The sequence below is a fragment of the Manis javanica genome, chromosome 3, assembly GCF_040802235.1.
Source record: "Manis javanica isolate MJ-LG chromosome 3, MJ_LKY, whole genome shotgun sequence".
In the NCBI taxonomy this organism is placed as follows: Eukaryota; Metazoa; Chordata; class Mammalia; order Pholidota; family Manidae; genus Manis; species Manis javanica.
In genome coordinates, this window is record NC_133158.1 from 46,261,932 (window position 1) to 46,284,105 (window position 22,174).

The 22,174-nt window shown below is 40.4% G+C and overlaps 1 protein-coding gene across 1 annotated transcript in view; it reads left to right on the top strand.

Annotated features, from left to right (window-relative positions):
• Positions 1-17,137: 17,137 nt before the first annotated feature.
• The window catches only part of KCNJ6 (potassium inwardly rectifying channel subfamily J member 6), a 270,068-nt gene continuing 265,031 nt past the window's right edge, over positions 17,138-22,174 (top strand). Inside the window, exon 1 of the mRNA XM_037014829.2 lies at positions 17,138-17,733. The gene's annotated coding sequence lies outside the window, so the exon portion shown is untranslated. The remainder of the gene's footprint in view (positions 17,734-22,174) is intronic.

Here is a 22,174-nt window from a genome sequence, read left to right on the forward strand (position 1 = left end):
TTCTTATTTGTTCCATGTTGTTAAAATGTAAGTTTTCCCCAAACTGATCTATAGTCAGTGTACTCACAATCAAAATTCCAAAAAGCTCTTTTGCAGTAATTGATAAACTGATCCTAAAATTCATTTGGGAATGGAAAGAACCCAAAATAGTCAAAACAACTGGGAAAAAGAATAAAGTTAAAGGACCAACCCAATTTCAAGAATTATCATAAAATGATAGTAACCAAAACAATATGGTATTGGTATAAAGACAAGTAAAGCCAAAGTAGAGAATAGAAAATTCAGAATTAAACCCACATATTAACAGACATCTCCCACCATGCATCACTGTTTATGCTGTGTCACACACTGGACTAAGTGCCTGAATGTGATAAAAAAAAATTCTCTCTTTCAATCTCACAGAACAACCTTATGAGTAATTACTATGAACCACATTTTATAAATGAATGTACTAGAATCACAGATATGAATATGCACTTGTCTGAGTCACCCAGCTACAGTGGCAGAGCTTGGTTCCAATGTAAGATCTATGTTTTTAACCACCTGGGAAGGGACTAGACCATAGTTGATGACTAAATCACCATGGTATATCTGCCTCAGTGTTCAGCCTTATGATGTTGAAATCATCTATATATATGCAGGTAGGTGTTACCTGTTCTCAAAGACTAGAGAGGGATTGGCCTGGTCTCCCTTCCCACTTTGCCAACACATAGCTTAGTTGCATAATTGGACCTAAAAATCCCCCCAGCAGGTTTCACATCCTGGATGTTTATCTCTCCTGCTGGCCTCCTACGCATTTCAGGGATCTTGCTCCCGCAGAAGTGCAGCCATTCGAAACCAGGAGCTTCTTTGCCTTTTTTCCTTCACTGCTGGGTGCCAACTCCTAGTACACAATGGAGGTGTCTGGCCTAAGGCCAGGCTCTGAGCCTCCCAGAGCACCACTGAAGTTGCTGTGCTGCAGCAGGTCAAGCATAGTTTACTGCTTTCCTCAACAAACTGTCAACCCAGCCTGCAGTTTATAGCACAGAGTACCTAAGATTAACTGGAATTTGTCCCCCATTCATTACCTTGGTGGATGGTGTCTACTCACATACAGGCTGATTCCTCCAATTAGCATCTACAATTCACTTTCTGTTTCCTGAACAAAACCCCTGCTCTGGCTGGAATTTTTTAAGCAGGAGTATGATTAATGTTCTCTATGAACCCTTTCATTTCAAAATCCACAAACTATCTAAGGAAGTTCTCTGCAAAGACCTAAAGACTTTAGGTCTTTATAAAATACTTCCTAGAATCTTGCCTCTAAAGGAATATATATGTTATGCAAAGAAATCAAACAGCATAATAAAATGTTGACAGAGAAGAAAAGGAAAAGAGACACATATCCTATGTTAATATCTTGGTCATTTGGCATTATTAGCAGCTATTTATATGTGAATTATCTCCAGATAATCAAAACTTCATGTAGCATAAGAATTAATTTAAATAATCATGCTATTTTAGTGGAAATTATCCTAAAGTGCACAGCATGGTTTCCCTTCTAAAAAGAGAACAATGGACATAATTTTAAATTTTCTTGATGAATCATGGCTATTTAATACAGTACATTAAATAAATACCATGGGTTTTTTTTATCAGTTTTTCTTCTGTTAATTATACTATCCCCAGACCTCACTTGCTCTCACTTGCTTTACTCTGCAAGTCCAAATAATCAAGTTTGTTTGAATTGTATATAAAGTCAAGTCAATAAGGAATAAGTAGTCAAGTTCATGACTTTTAACACCAAAGGCCTTGGGAAATTATTCCCCATATTTAAAATCCTTCTATTTTCACATTTATGGTTGGGTTCTAAAGAGGAAGGAAGAGAGGAATATTAATATCAGATACATGGAATACAGGGAATGCAACAATGACAATAATCTCTGAGAATTTTATAATAAAAATGCTTTTATTAAAGAAATACTGGTTTCTTTAATTCTCAAAACTGAGTCCTCAGGCAAGTAAGTGATTCCTTAAAGTCATATTGTCACTACGAGTGTGACAACTCTGACCCAAAGCCTAAATATTTGTGAGAAAGAAACCAAAGTTCTGTAAATAATAAAATTTCAAACACTTATTAAATATAACAAGTTTATAGAGACTGCCCTGCATCTGGTGCTGATTTAGATCAGTCTTCACATGTTTGCATCTATAGCCACTGCATTTTTCAGTGAGAACTTTTATGTGAGGAGGAGGTAAAATGGGTACGTTATGAACCATCAAATAAACTGTATTCATCATATTCAGCATAATTATGATGAGAAGTTTATCTTATTACATCCTAATACCTTGGTCTCTAATAATGTGCATGATTAATACAACAGCCCTCAACTACTTTTGATAAACAGAACTTTATTGAAGTGTGGGCAAACTATGGCCCATGGCTCAGTCTACCTGTATTTATAAAGTCTTATTAGAACACACACACAACCATTAATTAACATATAATCAATGAGTATTTTCACCCTATAATGAAAGGTTTCAATAACTGAGACAGACTCATGTCTATAAGCCTTTGTAGGGTCCACAAAGATGAAAATATTTACTAGCTGGCCCTTTAAGAAAATCTTAACCAACTCCAGCTTTATGATATAAACAGTTTCAGCTGTTCCATATAAACAACACTTAGTGTGGTGATCTCTTTAATTTCAGCTACTTATCTCTTAGTGGTTTAAATGACATTGCCTTAATGACCAAGTATCTGTTCAAGTCTTTAGCCCTTTCTTTTGTATACATGTATTGTGTATGTTATTATTAAGTCCTAAAAGTGGGTTTTTGATGTAAGTTTTTGTCAAATATCAATTTGTGTTTTCATTTATTATATCTGACTAATCATTAAAAACTATTTTGGTATTAATGGTTTTCTCTGTCATTTGCTTTCTATTTCATTGATTTCCATTCTGATTTTTTTCCTTTTTCCTTGGATTTAATTCAATCTTCTTTTTCTAGCTCCTTAAGAAAATGAAAGCATTTAGCACTGACTTTGGGTCCTCTCTTCTAAAGCTACATTTCTAAGACCTACTTCAGTTGTTCCCCACTGATTTTGTTCTGTTATGTTTACGTATCCATTTATTTTATTATTCTATGTACTCAGGGCTTTCCCATCTCACTCTCTCTCTCTCTCTTCTTGATTTATAACTTATATTGCAACCAGACTATTACTCTGTGTAATTGTTGGTTCTCAGACTGGCCCTGTACTCATGGAGGGCAAGGAGAGACCAAAGAAAGAGGCAGGCCACTCCAGATTGGTAGGTGGCAGGTCTGATAAGAAAAGGAACTGACTTAACATGGCTTGTCTTGGATGGCTACAAGGTAAGTAGATCCCCAGACCCACCCATCAGAATCTTAAAAGTTTATGCAGAAGTCTTAATGGGGTTCAACCACAAATACCATCCAGACGGCCTCAACAATGCTTTACCCTCTCAAGGCTATGTCCTTGTAATAACTCCCACGGTGGGGACAATGGGCAAAACATACATTCCCAGGACAGAAAAGGTGGTGAGGAGCTTCTGATTGCCCGGGGACAACCAGCCCATGGGTCAACCAGAAGTCACATCTTCTCAATGACCTCCTGCAACAATAATTTAGATATTTTTTCATGGACTACCCTGGTGACCACTCTGTGTGCTTGAAAGAATGTATATTATGCTGTTGCTCACTGAAGTATTTTATAGTTGTCACTTATATCAAATTTGTTGATAATGTTGCTCAAGCAGCCGATATCCTCACTGATTTTTTGTCTACAGGTTCCAACAATTACTGACAGGAATAGTGAAATCCCCAACTATAACTGTAATTTGTCTATTTCTTCTCTTAATTCTGTCAGTATTTACTTTATGTATTTCATAGCGCATTGTCAGATACACAAGTGTTTCTAATTACGTATTTTTCTACTGCACTGAAACTTTTATAGTGATAAAATGCCCCTCTTTGTATCTGGAAATATTCTTTTTAATAATGTTTAGTTTGTCTGATAACAGCCATTCAAGCCCTCCTATGCTTCTGTTTATATGACATACTTTATTCTATCCTTTTATTTCCAACCAATTTGTATATTTGAATTTAAAGTACATCTTTTATAGGCAGACCTTAAGTTTTTCACTCAGACTGACAATGTCTGCCTTTTGATTACAGTATTTAGTGCATTTGTGTTTAATATGATTATTGATGTGATTAGATTTAGGCCATTTGCCTGCCAACAGTTTTTATTTGCCTCATCTTTTTCGTCCTATTCTTCTTTCACCTTCTTTTGTATTAAACAGATGTTGCTTAGTATGCAAATTTAATTTTTCCAGTGACATCTTAGTTATACTTCTTTGCCTTCTTTTCTTCTTAGTTGTCAATCTCCTGATTAAAATATTCACTTGAACATATCACAATCTTCAAATTTATATTAACTTACTACCAGTAGAATATAGAAACTTTGCGCCCATATGTTAGCTCAGATTATCCTCCCACATTACTGTAGTCCTATGTATTATACTACATCCTATGTAGTCCTATACTACATCCTATGGATGTAGTATAAACCCCAAAATAAAGTCATGTGTCTTGTAAATTAAGAAAACAAAATGTATCAATACCCATACCAACACACACATGCCCCCTCACTATTTCCAGTTCTTTGGATTCCTCCTTGTAGATCTGAGGTGTTATTTTCCCTTCCTGAATGTAACACAGGTGTGTTACCAATCATTTATTTCAATGTTTTCTCTTTGTCTGGAAATATCTTAATTTTGACTTCATTTATTTTAAGTCTGGTTTTCTGAGGTGTAATTTACAGACATTAAACATATCTTTTTTTCATTTGTACAGTGCTATGAGTTTTGACCAACATCAACTGTTCTGTGACCTTTTAAAATCAACACGTAGGACAGTTCTATGACCCCTCATGTTCTCTGACGCCTCCCTGTAGTAGTTCTCTCCTCCAATTCCCAGGCACTGGCAAACACTGAGTCATTTTCTGATTCACTTTTTTGGGAAGGTCATATAAATGGAATTGTACATCATGCAGCTATTTGAGTCTTGCATTTTTCACTTAGCACAACACATTTAAGCTTCTTTCCTGTTGCTTTGTGTGTTACAAGTTGTTTCTATTGTTGTGTAGTGCCTATGGTATGGATGAAAGCAGCTGTCTATTCACCTGTAGATGGACATTTGAACTGTTTCCAATTTGGGGATCTTATAAATAAAGCTGCTTTAGGCATGCACATACAGATTCCTGTATGAATATAAGTTTTCATTTCTTTGGGTAAATACTGCTAGTGTGATTGCTGGGCCTTAAGGTAAAATTATGTTTAACCATATCAGAAAGAACAAATTGGTTTCCAAAGTGGTTATATCTTTTGCATAACTACAGAAATGTACGAGTCTTCTGATTTTTCTGCTTGATTTTGTCAGTTTTTTTTCAACAGATTTACACATATATCTCATTGCAGTTTTCATTTGCACTTACCTATGACTAGTGAATTATGTGAGTACGTTTTTATATGAGTTTAATATCATGTGTCTTCTTTGGTGAAGTCTTTATCTAAACTCACCCTTTTTAAAAAAACAAAATATTTCTTGTTCTCTTATTATGAGTCCTGGGGTTTCTCATATATTTTGGAAACAGATTTTTATTGTATATGTATATATACATATATATTGCAAGAATTTTTCCCAGTCTAGGTTTTGTTTTTTCATTTTGTTTCATTTGTTTACTGTGTCTTTGAAATGGATTTTAATAAAAGGATTTTAATTTTAATGATTCAAATGTATCAATATTCTCTTTTATGTATCATGATTTTTGGCATAAAATTTCATTTTTTTATCCAATCCAAAGTCACAAACATTTTCTTCTATATCTTCTTACAGAAGCTTGATCATTTTGGATTACACATTTAAGTCTGTTATCCATTTGGATTAATTTTTGTGTTTGGTATAAGATTCAGGTCAGGGCTTATTTTTTCACAGGTGGGTATTAGTTGGGAAAGACAGTGTCATGAGTGCAGCCTTTTCCCCACCAGCTTCAAACACACACACATACACACACACACACACACACACACATGCACACACATGCACACATCCCTTAAGCCGTGACAAACATGCATTCGCAGGGGTAATGTTACTTATGCAGCGAGGAAGGAAACTCTCCAGCAACCTGAAAGATTCCCTTTTCTGAAGTTACTTAGTTGATTTTCATCTGGAGTTTTGCGTGATGAGAATGGTCCCATTCTCTGAAAGGGACCTTTCTAATAAAGGCTTCATCTTCTTATCCAGGGACCTTGGTTCTCCATGGTCATAATCTGAGGAAAGGAAAACATATGACTTATTTCAGTTAAAAAAATAGAACATTTCAACAGCCCCTAAATTCCACCTGAAAATATTGCTTGATAGATTGCAGTCAATTGCTTGAGAAGGATGGAGAATTTTCTGATACATCTGTGTGTGTGTGTGTTTGTGTGTGTGTGTGTGTGTGTGTGTGCGTGCTTAACTGTGTTGCTTTTTTTAATCACCTGGAAAATAGAGCTGCTTAAAAAAGTATATATCCAAATATACTTTTTCATCCTAAAACGCCATAAATATTTCAATAGACCAGTTAATAGCTCTAGGTCCTTTGCTGTTCTTGCAGAATTTATCATTATACATAAAGAGTGTGATTTGTTTCATTTCAAGGAAAAGGAAATATGAATTAGACCTTCCAATTTCTGTGGATTTTATGACTAACACTGTTTCAAATCAAATCTTACAACCCCGGCTGTGAAGTCAGTGTCTAAAAGAAAAAGGCATAAATCAGAAGAGAAATAACAGTATAGAAAGATAACTTTATGCTTACTCCAGGAGTTAGACAGTCAGAATCTGTGACAATGACAGTCTGGAGTCTGAAGACTTCAACTGTGGTATCACTGCAAAAAGGTACACTTGACTTAGTGCTGGTTTTTGGATCCTTGCAAGCTAGAGATGAGCAAAAGTCATTTAATGATGTGAGCCTGTGTCCACGGTGCTACACTCTAACAATTTACTTCACATTTTATTTGGCTCATAAACAGCCAAAAGGCTGGGTTCTTTTTTTCCTTCTCACTTTCCTTCACATAAATAGGCTCCAAAATTATCTCCATCATTATAAGGTATTCCCACTTGTCTGAATGTATTAGATAGTAATTATGGCTTGAGTACCCATTGGTATCCCACTCTGATTTCAGAAATGTGGTCATAGAAAAGAAGCAGGATATGTATCTTATTCCTCTCCATTCTCAGGCATAAAGCCTAACAAAGCAAAAATAAATAAACATAGAAATAAATAAACAAATTCTGAAGTCTGCCCTTCTACGAGAAAAGGTGTAACTGCTTCTGTAGCTGCATGAATCCAACATCCCCCAAACCTTCTGCATTTCCAATGTTAATATAATAGAATTCAGAACCTAGGGGCTCCTGGTATTTGTAACTCTTTCTCTCTCTACTGAGTTAGTCACTTCATAATTAAGAATTGATTCTTCCAGGATTCCTTCTGTTCATACTGAGATAGTCAGGTACTTAGAGTTCCTGGAGTCCCTTAATAATAACAGATCCAAAATAAAACAAATAATTCATATACTACATTGAGATAGTAGTGCTTTGGAAACCATAACCTGAACTTGATTCCATTAGAAACCTCAGGAAAGGAGTAGGGTCAGTGCTTGACCTGCAGGGATCTGATTGGTGATGGGATTCCCTCGGGATGCTTCCTCCTAAGGGTCCTGTTCTGCCTATACATCAGAAAAATTCTAATCTGGAGGGCGGGTCTCATCCTAACCCAAGTTGCCTTTGTGGGGATTCACAGCCTCTGGCCTAGTTCTTAGATCTAAACTCTAGATCCAGAGCCCCTTGAAGCAGTAGTTAGAGGTCAGGTTCTCTGAGGAAGGAAGGCTACAGGGAAGAATATGGAGACTCAGGAAAATTCCTCTAGGAGAATTACAGAATAAATGCTGACCATGCCTCTCAAACCACTCCTCATTAACTGGGTGTTATCTGATCCACTGGGCAATTCAAAGTTGGATGTTAATAGCACTCCACTGTAAATGGAAATGGACTGTATGAGCTAACCATTGCTGTGCTTTTCTGCTGGTTTTGTCTGACTCACACTGGCATGGTGTGATTCTCTGGGGAATATTGGTGTAACAGTGCACCATGTGTATGTATAAGATGGGTCCCGTCAGATCTAGAACATACAAGAAATCTGCCCAAGCAAATGGCCATGACTGATATGATAGTCAACATCACTCCACACCTCTTCTCCAGCAACCCACACCCACAGCTTCATGGGGAATTCTATATGGTCAGTCTACCACAGCCCCACCCCCTCTAACTCAATGATCCATATATTTCCCATATATTCAAAATATATTCACCCCTCCCCAAGACTGCTGAAGTCTCACCCAAGCATGTCATCAGGCTAGAAGCCTAGGATCCCTTTATCTCCATTAAATTCAGAGGTAGACTAGGTTCCTTGGGACCATCAACTCTTAATCTAGAAACCCATGAACAAAAAGAGTCAAGTTATCTGCCCCCATACACCTGACATACAATAGTGAGACAAGAACAGGTTGTTTTCAATTAGTCCTCCCATTCAAAAATGAAGTAAGGAGAAGCATCGACCAGTCATTGGCCTATACATTCTCAAACACATCCAGACACATGTTGTCAAGACTTCCCAGAAGCAGGAAATGTTCCTTGATTGAAGTCCAGCTCTGCTCCCTGGTAATCTTCTTGGCTCTTGGCCCTTCTCACTGTGGGTCTTAGCTTTTCCCTCTCAGGTCCTTTTTACCCACAAGAAATGTCTCATGTTTCCACATGAGTAGCTCTCTCAACCTGTTTCCTGCCCACAGAAATTTGAGGAATCCAGAGCCTCTTTGCATCTTGAATTGACTCTGTCTCTTTTAGTTCAGATTGGAAAAACCCTTTTAAAATCATGTGAGCTTCCTATAGAGTGATTGGGATTCACCCCAAGCTCTATCCAAGCTAGTGCCATAGCCAGAATATAGGAAACACATAACAAAAAACCAGTGGGGTGATTGGGGAATTGGCCCCATCACTATTTTACCAAGTAATACTTGTTTCTCGTCCCTACTGCCTTGGCTTGATGGATTTGAAGGTCCTAGTATCCAAAAGATAAAAGCATCTACCAAGAAATATAATAATGGTTCTGATGTATTGGAAACTGAGATTGTACCCTGAACCTTTGGGACTTATTATGCTACTAAATCAACAGACAGAAAAGGAGTCCCAGGACTTTGTGATCAATCCTTATTACCAGAGATTAATAGAGTTGCCACTCCGTAGTATGGGCGAGGAGTCCTATTTTTGAATCTGGGAATTCACTGGGGCACCTCTTATTACTCCCTTGCTCAATAATCATGGAAAACCATGGTGCTAAGAATGATAATACCACCAAGGTCTCCCATTTTAACCAATAAAGGTTGGAGTTACCTGTCCAGGTAATGAAGTCCATCCTGTCAATATGCTAACAGAGGGTGAGATGGGGATAGAAGAAGTCGGCTGCTACTATAACCTTAGCCCTTAGGATGGGCTGGAGATGTGGAGACTGCAGCAGTGACAGAATTTGGTACACACAGGCTGGAACCCCCAAGCATAGGCTGAGCCTCACATGGATGAATGGAACTTCTTATCAGTTCTTGTTGCCTCTAGCCTTGGTGACAAGGGTGTCCTGCAGGAGTCCTTCATGACAGAGCTAAAAATACACATGCTAGGCCCAGAAGTCAGAGAAGCTGGAGGAGCAGACAGGGAAAGGTAGATCAATTATAGACCAATCACAGATCAGTATCAACCTGCTGCTTCATGCTCATGAAGGAAATCAGCAGATCAGCAAGCCCATGTGTGTCTCTTGGTATTTCCATTAAAACTTCATTTTTGACATACTGCTTACCCATGTATTATCACATTTAATTAAAATTCTATGAAGTAGATGTGTGGTAGGTAAAATTCTAAAAGGGTCCCCAAGTTTCCCAATGCCTGGTATAGCACACACCTTCTCCAAGTCTCTAAATCAAACATTAACCTAAGTGCTGCCGTAAAGGGATGTTTCAAGCATAATTAAGTTCCCAAATCAGTTGACCTTAAAATAGAGAGATAATCTAGATGGACATGATCTAATCACACTGACCTTCCAGGGTTTTCTCTGCTGGTAGAAGAAGAAGTCAGAGAATTGAAACATGAGAAGAATTCTATGTGCCTTTGCTGGCTTGAAGATGGAGTGGCCATGTGCCAAGGAATCCAGGAGCAAAGGACAGCCTCTCACTACCAGCCAATAAGAAGATGGGTACCTTAGTCTTACAACTCCAAGAAAGTGAATTCTGTTAACAGCAAGAATAAGCTTGGAAGTGGATTTTTCCCCAAAGCCTCCAGACAAGAGCTTAGCCTGGCTGACACCTTGATGTTAGCATTGTAATATCCTAAGCAGAGAACCCGTCGACATCTGGCTGAACTCTTGACCTACAGAACTATACGCGAATAAATGATGGGTATATTTTAAAGCTACTAAGTTTGTGGTAATTTGGTAGGCATCAACTATGGTAGTTTTGATGGGCGAAACTAACCCAAGGAGCTATTATTATTCCTATTTTAGAGGGCCTAAAAAGTTAAGTAATTTCCCCAAGATAATTTAAATTTCTAAAGGCTCTATTATTATCTTGTCACCCTGTAAAACATCTGGCAACAGTCCACCTGTTCCCTTGTTATCTTGTATCACATGTCTTTCCGGAATTATATTTGTTTGAAAAGGATAACATAACTATGGGAAATGAGTTTATGCCTTTCATGTTTATGGTGCTATAAATAATAAGTTGAATGTATGAGACAAAATTGAACTCAACAAAGAACAAGTCAATAGGGGTCAAAGTTGAAAATCTACAGCTTCAAAGAGAGGGCAAGTTATTCAGGGGGCAATTCAAGGTAAGAAATAAACCAAAGATCTGAGGATTGGTGTTCAAGGCTTTGATGAGGTCAACAAGAGGCCAAAGGTCTTAGCGCTGGGAAGTGGAAACGAATCAAGACATTTAGGGGGAAAAGGCAGCCTGGGGGATTTTGACTGGGGTCAGAGAAAGGGTGATGGAAATTGGAAAGGAACCAGGTGATGTCTGAGGCAACTTCAACATTCTATGTCCGCCGTTCTATCACCTTCATATCATTGTGTTTACCAGCATTCTCCCACCTACTGCTGGGAGGGCCTTGAGTCAGCAGATAAATACAAGTGGTGACAGAAACTGGGAGACTTGAAGCTACAAGCAAGATCTGTGCTTTGTCTGCCACCAGCAATCAATGTCACGGATTCCAGTGTTAAATCACTGCATCCCTATACTTTCCAGGCTGGCATGTTTTCCTTGTGGATTCTGGAATTTTTATTGACTCTACTCCATTTCTTCCACTTTAGTTCTAAATAAAGAGAAAACAGGAGGAAAGACCTACCTAAATAAATCACTGAGTGTTGAGAATTGCTAGGGCAAGGGAAACTGAACCTACTGTGTTACTGAAGTCTCCTATGAGCCTACAAAAAAATAATCCTTACTGCGTCTGTTTTCCCCAAAGACAGAGAGAACCCAAATCCCTTGCATTATCGTTAGGGAGTTACATGACATTTACTGAACCTTTGCTATTCTCCAGACCCCTTCCCTTCTCTAGAACCCCTTTTTAAGGAGAAGCAGTTGATGCTGGAGCCTTGGGTTCCTCCTACTCTAGGAAGTGCTACAAAGTGGGTGTTTTGACTTCCAGTCTGATACAAATCCCTTTCTGAACATTAACTAATGTGCCCTTTTCACAAATCAAGGTACCAGAAGTGGGTGAAAACAGATGCTAGGTGCCAACAGATCACAGCTAGCATAGTACCCTCCCAGACAGAGTAATTGGTACAGGGATGGGTTTGTTAACTAATCAGAGACAATAAGAAGCATTCTCAGTATTTTACTGGTACTCATAGGGCGACTTGAAACTGGGTGGACGTAAATCTGGAGTTCCTTGAAAATCATGAGTTTGCTTAATGATAAAAATGACAAGCAAAATCCATTGATAAATAACTGACATTTATTAAGCAGTTACTTTATGTCAGACCCAGGACTCTACTTCTTATATGAATGATGTCATAAAATAGTCACAGGAGCCCTATGGAGTAGGTAATGCTATCATCCCCACTTGCGGTAAAAACAGATATGCCACCAACATCCACCTTCAAGAAAGGATGTATTGGCCCAGCTGCAAGAAGGCTTTGGTAGACAGCTTTCAGACATAAACAGTCCCCTTGTCCAGAGTCACTGCCTTCCCAGGATGGTTCACATCCAGGAGATGATTAGCCAGGGGCTGTTTTAGCACAGTATCGAATAAGTCTACTGGTCTGTTGGAGCTTCAGAGATCCCTGTAGGATCTTCCAAGGCTAGTGTCAGCTTGTTTGTCCCTCTGCCCACTCACACTTCCTTTCCTTCCCACCCACAGGTGTTAAGCCCACAGACATAACATCCTTAGAAATGTCCCCAGTAAACATCCAGCCTACTAAACTCCATTTCAGAGTCAGATTGCCGAAGAACCCACTTACAAACTACTTTACAGATGAAATGATAAAGCAGGAGACCCCTGGCTAAACCCACCACTTGGCATGGACACTGGGGGCCAAGACTGTTTAAATATGTAAATCTTGCATAAGACCACGAAAGCTGATCTGGCATTTGGAACTGGACTCTGAGCTGTATCTCTAGGGAAGAAGGTGGGAGACCCATGGAAACCTGAGGATGCTGGGCTGTAGTTCCACCCTTAACAAAAGCAAACAAGACCCAGTCTGCTAATGATTGCTTGGTGTCTGGGGTGACTGTAGTAAATGATCCATAGGAAGTTGCAGCCGCATACAAAAAGAGAACTTTATGTCATTCTCTGCAACTCATACCTCTTTGCTAAGAGTATCAGTTAAAAAAAGAAAAAAAAGAATTTGGGCATTTTGCCAAATGGTTAACCACAGAAAGAGCATCTTATAAATTCATATCCTTTATTTTGACCTTCAATGTTTCTGTTGTGTAGATTTCATGTTAACTAGAATTATTTACAGTAAGAGTTACAGGAAGACTAACTTATACAACTGCTTGTAATCCTCACCTCCTGTGGTTTTTTGAAATATTATATTTGAAGCTATTATGACTTTTTAAAATTGCATTTTAATAAATTCCTTAGGGGAAACTGTGATTAAAAAGCATGATACCTACTAAATGATGAACTAATAAAATACTCTGTAAGAAAGACTTTATCAAATGAGTCTTCAGATTACACTTGTTTATCAAGTCATGCAACACAAACAAAAATGAATAATTTCAAAATGTTTACAAGCACTTATAATTGAAGAGTAGTAGGAATAGTGGATGGAATTCCAAAGTAAAGTAAATGTGTAGGAGATGAATGTGTGTCCCAAAAGGAGAAGAAATAACTGAATAATTGGAGAATAAAAATGTAAGGTTCAACACTAACATGCATACCTGCTACAGAGCTAAAAACCATCTAAAACCCCCATCTTAGCAAAGTACTTAATTTCTTACACCTGGAGATTATTTATTAATAGTCCATCTCTAAATTTATAATCAAAATCCAAAAAGGAAATACAATAACTCTTTACCTATATAGGAAGCATTGATGAAATCCATCTAGTCCATTGAAGTAGTCGTAGAATAGAATAACTTTAAAATGTCTCTTTCTTGCTACTCTTTAAGATGTCCTTTCATAATTAAAATAAATTACATAAAAATAGTACAACCATCTCTGCACTTTTAAGATTTGTTTGTGTTGTGGTTTTTTCTCCTTGTGGAGAGAAACAGGTGAGGAAGTGAAATGAAAGAAGTGGGTACTCACAACAGCCTGAGGGCTTAAATATAAAACAAGTAGACAGAAATAAAACAAGACAGACAAGATGGAGACCAGAAATCACCCCCCACCACAGTTCTAGTGTCAGCCTGTGCAGAGCAGAGTTGGTTCTACATGTGGGTGAGGGAGAAAGACTGGGTTGTAAATTGCCACAGTCAATGATGGAGAAACATGACACTCAGTGGAGATAATTCAGTTTGTCCATTCTGTTAGCAAATAAGCCTCCATTACCATTCGGCACGTGGGGGAGCATCCAGCCCCATCTGTATAGAGGAATCGATCAGTCCGAGAAGCCACCATATTCATCAGTTTTGCAGTACTGACCTAGCCAGAGCCAGAAATAGCTAAGGCTTAGAAGCACCCCTTACCCCTTGATGAGGGCCTTGCCTTAATCTGAAATCATAAAATGAATATATAAGTGAGGTTCCAGGTATGCTAAACACAGAGTGGCCCAAGAGACAGGCTTCTTAGGCTCAAAGGAGCTAGAGCACACAGTGCCAAAGCCCAGCCTGCCTGAGTTCCAGATGTCAATAAGGCTTCTCTCAGCAGCATCCATGCCAGTCACTGAGCTCTCTGGTCACTGAAGAACAAATTATCTCAGTTAAACCAATTATCTTGTCTCTGATGTTACTCAAATCCAATACCACACTAATGTTACTATCTCACTCAACACCAGCTCCTATTCCACTCACAAAGAGCTGCAGACCATATCACACTGGCCAGTGTTTCAAGTTAGGGGAGTTTTCAAAAGGTTCAAAAGAGACAAGTAGGTTATCAGCCTCTCTTGATGTAATTAGTCTGGCGTCTTGTAAGGAAGAAACGTTGTGAAATCCTTCTACTGGTAGAAACATATATAATCAAAATCAATGGGCATACTCAAACAGCTTTGCAGATTAAATAGAATGCTCTTTTGGACAACTACAGTCAGTGTGAATTGTTCTTTTAATGTTACAGGGCTGTTTCTACCAAAATCCTGCATTTTGCATTCTTACTCCACAGTCCTTCAGGAATTGTTGAGTCCAGTTATTCTTTGTTTATCTTTATCTCTGACAGTTACTAGATCCAGTAAGCACTATGGAGCATGAAAATCACATATTATACATACCAATATCTTCTGTACATGAAATATGTGACTCAGAAGTAACAGCATGTGAGATTACAGCCTCCCAAGGAAAATCAGCTACAAATATGAGCTCACAGGCTGTATGCATGGTTGATTTGTATACAGCTGATGATGCCAATTAAGGCAAACACCTCTCCATACCAAAGTCATCTTTAGAAATCAGACAGTAATCTAAGGGATGCATTGCTGTGTAATTAGCATGTATGAATGTAAAATAAAATAATCTTGAAAATAAGAGATCTCAGTAAGTCCTTTCTCTGGAGTAAGGTCACCTTCTTGGAGACAGAGATTCTGTCTTGTGGAAAGAAAGCCACTTTTATAAAGTGGCACAAGAATAGCCAGTTATGAAAGACCTTTACAAAATTATTAACCAAGGTATTTGCTGCTCTTTAAATTTAATTGTCAATTCATTTATGTCTAGAGAAAAGATGGCTTATAAGGATGGACTGTACAGAGGTAAAAGCAAGTTGTGGAAACACTTTGGAAATATGGAAATACTGTGTGTGATGATCATACGAATATGGGGGCATGCACCATCCAAAAGACAAAAACAAATGTTGGCAAGGATGTGGAGAAAGGGGAACCCTCCTGCACTGCTGGTGGGGATGTAAATTAGTTCAACCATTGTGGAAAGCAGTATGGACGTTCCTCAAAAAACTCAAAATAAAAATACCATTTGACCCAGGAATTCCATTCCTAGGAATTTACCCTAAGAATGCAGGAGCCCAGTTTCAAAAAGACATATGCACCCCTATGTTTATTGCAGCACTATTTACAATAGCCAAGAAATGGAAGCAACCTATGTGTCCATCAGTAGATGAATGGATACAGAAGAGGTGGTACATATACACAATGGAATATTATTCAGCCATAAGAAGAAAACAAATCCTACCATTTGCAACAACATGGATGGAGCTAGAGGGTATTATGCTCAATGAAGTAAGCCAGGTGGAGAAAGACAAGTACCAAATGATTTAACTCATCTGTGGAGCATAAGAACAAAGAAAAAACTGAAGGAACAAAACAGCAGCAGACTCACAGAACCCAAGAATGGACTAACAGTTACCAAAGGGAAAGGGACCGGGGAGGATGGGTGGGAAGGGAGGGATAACGGGGGAAAGAGGGCATTGTGATTAGAACACATATTGTAGGGGGTGGGGCATGGGGAAGGTAGTATAGCACAGAGAAGACAAGTAGTGACTCTATAGCATCTTACTAGGCTGATGGACAGTGACTGTAATGATATGTGGTGGGGACTTGATAATGGGGGAATCTAGTAACCACAATGTTGCTCATGTAAGTGTACATTAATGATAGCAAAATTTTAAAAAAAGAAAGAAAATGGGGCATGCAGGGGAAGCACTGTGAGATGCTCCCTGGAATAACACACTAAGCAAGTTTAAAATCATAGGACAGGATTTTAGGTGGCGCCTGTCCAAACCCTGACAAAGTTAACTTTGAAGGTAAACCGAGCTACGTATGAAAAAAGCCATAGACCCTTTCTTTGTATCCAGTGCCCCTGAACAGGGACATGAGGGCGGGGACATGGATGGAGAGGCAGCGGGATCGGGTCCCAACTGCTGTGAACAGGACCGACCGAATGGAGCAGAGGGCTGGGCCACCGCGGGCTGCAAGCAAAGCCTTTGGGCGCTGCGCCTCCACTCCCACCGGCCGCTTGCCGTCTTCCTGGCCACATGGACAGTGAGCGCTCCAGGTCCCTGCCGCTCGCCGGGCGTCACTCTCCTTGGTCTCAGCCCAGAGGGAGACAGTGACAAGACCTCTTTCTCCTGGTCTCACAAAACCCTGAAGACGGAGCCGGCTCCTCCATCCAGCAGACAAAAACTGATTCCAGAGTTTCGGCTTTTTCCTGTTTTCCAGGCTTTTCTTCCGGAATAACTTACTTAGTGACCAAGAAGGAAAGGTGGGGACCGGGAGGCTAAACCCAAAAGGTCTCCACAGCATGGAGCGCCCCACGTTTCCGGCGTCCTTTGGGTGCGGGACGGGGTCAAGGGCTGGGCCCTCCGCCCCGCCAGACTGATGCACCCGGCGGGGGGCGCCCCCGTTCCCCCGCGGCACACCCCCGCGGCCCCTCCGGAGCGGGCTGCACGGCCGCTTTCCTCCGGCGCGCGGCGCTGCGCTCGCTTCTCTCCCCGGGGCCGCGGCGGTCCGGGAGCTGAAGCGCGGCTCAGCCAGTCCTCCGGAACCGAGGAGCCTTCCCTGAATCTGCGGCTTTCATGACGTCTCCCCGCGTGGTCCATCACTCGCCTCCCAGCCGGGGATTATCCCTTCCCGCCCCTCTTGCCTTCCCCCCTTCCCTCCGCCCGGTCTCCCTCCCCGCCCCGGCCCCAGCGCGCACCCTCCGCCCCTCCGCTGGCCCCCGCGCGCAGCCCTCCTCTCCGCTCTCGGCCAGAGGGAGCCAGTTTGAAGACGGCCGCACCTGGCCGGAGAGGTCGGGCGGGCGGAGGGGTGGGGAGCCGCGGGGACCGGGCAGCTGGACCCCAAGCTGGATGCACCGCGAGCGGAATGGAGTCTCCTAACAGCCTCCCGGGGCCGATGTGAAATCTGACCATCTGATTCCAGTTTTTCTTTCCTTTTTTTTTAAATCCCCTATCCCCTCGCCATCCATCGTATAGTGAATTATTAAATCTTGCTCCGTTCCAAGAGAGGAGATCATGATTGAGTGAAACCACCCTGTCCGCAGCAAGGTAAGCGGTGCCCTGAGTTGCTCGAAGGCGAGAAGCTGGCATCAGTCTGGGCAAGACGTTCGTGCCCTCGGGTCCCCTGCTCCCCCTCCCCAGTCGCCGCCGCCGCCGCTGCATGCCTCCACTCTGATGAGAAACAGGATGCCCAAGTCAAGGGAAAGGCTAGCGAGAAGCCGGTTACATAACAGAAGGGAAATCTGTTTCATACGGTTTGCATTAGCGACTGAAAAGTCGCACCGGGGACTGGGAGAGGAGGGGTCTGCATGCCCTGGGCTCAGTGAAACCCAGTCAGTTATTGCAGACATCATTTCAACATCTGCTGGCCAAGAAGAAAGGCACCTATTAACTGGCAGGGATGGCTTGCGGTGGAATCATTTATAGTTGGGAAAAGCCCATTGTCTTTGTGGAAAGCGGTATCCTTGTTCTTCGCATTAAGTAGAGAGAACATGAGAAGCAAAAGTGAGGGGTGGGGAGAAACAGTCAAAGAATGGGAAGCAATAACTCCTAACTGTTCTCAATCAATAAAACATGGGATTCGATATGATGACTACAGACAGGGAGCAGGAAGCTCTCTCTAGAAGTAAACTGAATGATTTCAAAATTGGAAGAAAAAAAACCCTTCAGATAAAATGAGATGTTTATTGCATTTTAGGGGGTTGGATGAATCCACTGACATGCTTTCTCCTGGGTGTATTTTCATTTGCATCAAGACATTAAGCTTGGATTCGTTTTTAGCAGAAATAACATTAGCATTCCCAAAATCCAGTAAGACCTTGGGTTGATCCACAGGTATATCTCTTGTACCAGCCTCCATATGGAGAGGCTCATAGGAAGGAATCGTTCTTAATAGAAACAGACACAGAAACGGGGAGAAGTTAATGGAGAAACAAAATACCAGAATTTTCCGAAGAATCCCGCCTCCACTCCCAAAAAAGGAAAGGGGGTAGGGGGGTCAAAACTCTAGTGTTTGGGAGTTGGAGAGTCATTATGTGTTTAGAGTGTTCCCTGCTTGCTTTTATCCAAAGTCTGATGGTCCCGGAGAGCCGCACTGTCCAGGGCGCAGGGCCACATTCCCACTAGCACCGTGCCCTGCATGCCTTTCTTTTGCTGAAAAACGGAGGGGGGGAATGCCCAGGGCTGCTCAGGAAGAAAAGGGGGCTTGCTATAGTGAACGCGCAAAGCTTCGCCCATTTTGCCCGTAGAAAGAGAAAGAGCTCGAGTCTCCATGGCGACCCAGGTGGGAGGGGAGAAGGCCGCTCCAGTTTAAAAAGAAAAAAGAAAAACACGTTGGACAGAAGTTTCCCAGCTCCAGGCAAAGGAATAAGCCAGCCGCGTACCCTGTGGAGGGTCCTAGGGCATCGGTTGTGCTGGGCTTCCTGCCGGCGACCCGCGAGGGGGGTGCCTGAACTGACCGGTGCCCTCACACCTCCCAAAGTTGCCCAGGGGCGTCTGAGGGGGTTCTGGCAGTGCGTTCCAGCTTCAGCACCAAGGCCAGAGCACGGGCCCGGGTTTCCACCTCAGGCGGCTGCCCTGCTTCTTTGGTGGCGGGAGCGATCACTTTCTACAAAGGAACATTCCCTTGCCCTTGCACGATCTGGATATCTGATTATCCACGGCATTGCTTGGGACACAGAAGCTTGCAAATCATCCATTTCATGCATGGCGGTTCATCAGAGTAACTATTCAAAATCAGGAACACTGAATGTAAAAGATCCGGGCTGAACTGAGAATGGAGAAAGATCCTGTCCTCGTGGGAGAACAGGGACACCCACGCCCACACGCGCCTGATCAGTCCCTGTGGAGAGCTGGCTCGTTTCCACCCAGTCCCTTTGACTTCAAAAGCATCCATTTGTTCCTCACCTTCTCACTCTCCTGTCTAACTTTTTTATTGGGCTCAGAGGGCAGAAAGACTGTGGGAGTCCCAGAACAGGTCGACCGAGTCCTATTTAGGGGACCTGAGACCCCAGAGGGCAGAGAAATAGATTATGTTTAGTCCAGACCTGACAGACTTCCAAGCAGAGCTGTTGAGCCCCAGGGATAGGAGATGAGACCCAGTGACTATCTTCAAGCCAGTGTGTGAGCAGGACAGCTTCATTTCCAAGGTTGCAGGGATAGGAAACTGAGGAGTCACTTCTCTTAATAGAAACAAGGGTCTGTGTGAGAGGGGAATATTTAGCATTCGAGTCCCTTTCCCATTCATTCCAGAAAACAGGTTAAGTCCCTCGTGCTCATTCTGCTTTCACCTTAGGTGAAGTTTGTCTCAGACCTGCTCACCTCACCTTTGGTCATAGATTCTCACACCCCTTCTCCCTGTACAGATACTGATGAGGAAAAATATTAGAGGAAGGTGGCATTCACTTTTCAAGTAGAAAGCTTTTAAGAGTAGCCTCCAAGTGGTACAAGGCACAGTTTGAATTGTATATCCTGTCAAGGTTTGGCAACTGGTTGGAAATGCTAAATAATGCCTCTACAACATCGCAGACTGCTTTTCTCTTCTGAGGATGCGTTTGTGTGCGTGGGGTCTCTAGCTGGCTCTGGTTTGTCATTATCTATGAAAGTAATCAAGATGTCCCTGGTTTTTCTTGCTGGGCTTTCCAGCTGTGAGCATGTCATTGTTTTCTAAAGATAATGCATGCAGAACACTCAGGACTTGGTTAAAGCATTGTGTTTATACCTTCCAGTCTTTTTGTCTTTCTTTCTTTCATGATCACTACTGAAGGCAGAAGCAATCTATTCCAAACCTCAGCCAGAGGGTGAGGGACTATACTATGTCTTCTATTTCAGTTTCCAATGGATATTGACAAGTATACCCATAATTTAATTTTCAAAAGAGTTGCTATCTGAAAATGGAGAGAAGCGATGTTTGGAGTATTGTAAGGACTTAAAGAGACTGTATCCTGGCTTTGCTCCATCTGATATTACCAGCAGAAGGAAAGTATTTCATATTTTTTTTTAAAAAGATGGGAATATAAAAAAATCTAGGTATAAGAAATTGCTCAATCAGTAATATTTAGTTCTGATAGATTTCATGCTCATGTATTCAATGTCAATTTATCAAACTAGGATTTGCTTTCTTTCTGGGTGGCTAATTGCCGAACAAAGTGTTATTATGTCCTATGTCAGTCAATAATATCCCCCAAAATAATTATTTTACCCATTTCAAGCAAGATTTGCTTAGGAGAGCAACTTAAAATTTATCCCTGTGCACTTGTAACTGTTTTGTAATTTAAAAAAAATCATTTTGCTATCTCACCCTGGTATTTCCTAAATATCAGCAAATAATATATTCGCTTGTATGACTCAGATCTTTATTTAATGCATAGGATTTACCTAGGCTGTTTCCTTTGAATATACAGATATGTCTTAATTCACTCTCCTATTCCTCTCTGTCTTCTTACAAATAATCTCTGCTTTACAGAATAAAAGAAAATAAATTATGAGAATAGCTATTAAATAAGTAGTATTAAAAAATTCATTGGTGGTTAAAAAGAAGGAAATATACCCTTATTTCCTTAATTCCATTCACTGATTTTCACAGGTAGAAAGTATTGCTTTCCTCAAGGGTTAAATATTGATCATGTGAACCTTCATGAAAACAAGATAAACCCTGTTTATCAAAATGGGCAATAAACAAGGTGCAGCTCTTTCCTTTCCCACTAACTCTGCCTTAATCAAATAACATATCAAATATCTAAGTAACTTGTAGATTAGTAAGAAAAATGGACCAGAAAAAGAATAAGAGGAAGGAAGGAAGGAGGGAGAAAAGGTAGTTATTTTTTACTAGCTTTAAAGTGATGATATTTTCAAACCAAGGTATTATTAATATTATTATTATTATTATTATTATTATTATCTTAGCTCATTGTATGAGAACTTTAGGGTTTGTGGAATTGAGATGTTTAAATTCAACAGATTTGGATTTATAGCTTATTGAAATGGTATTGTTTCTTTCCCTTGTTTTCAGTAATTGTCATTTAAGTACCAAAGGAACTGATTCACTCTGGATTTTAACAAAATTATTAAATTTGGTTATATCAACACAAAGGGGAAATAATAATTACGTTGAAAATCATCAAGAAACTTTTGCTGAATAAAGATTCTTTTTTATCTGTAGTTAAAATGTGTAAGGAGATAGAAAAATAAAATGAAGTCATTTGGGATAATAATGCATTTAAATTTTATTTTAAATAATTAGTTCGAGGAATGATTGGGATCCTATAAGAAGAAGAGATCATTATAAGTGCAGTCAGTACTCTAATGGCAACCTAACTGTCCCTTCACAAAGTACTATATGTATACATACTTGATATCATTTTACTAGCATTAATTAATAACACAAAGTTATTTCCCTCAAATAAAGAAAGGCAGTGTCATTTTTTTAACTTAGGTATAATTGACATAGAATATTAGTTTCAAGTGTGCAACATAGAGATTTACAAAATGG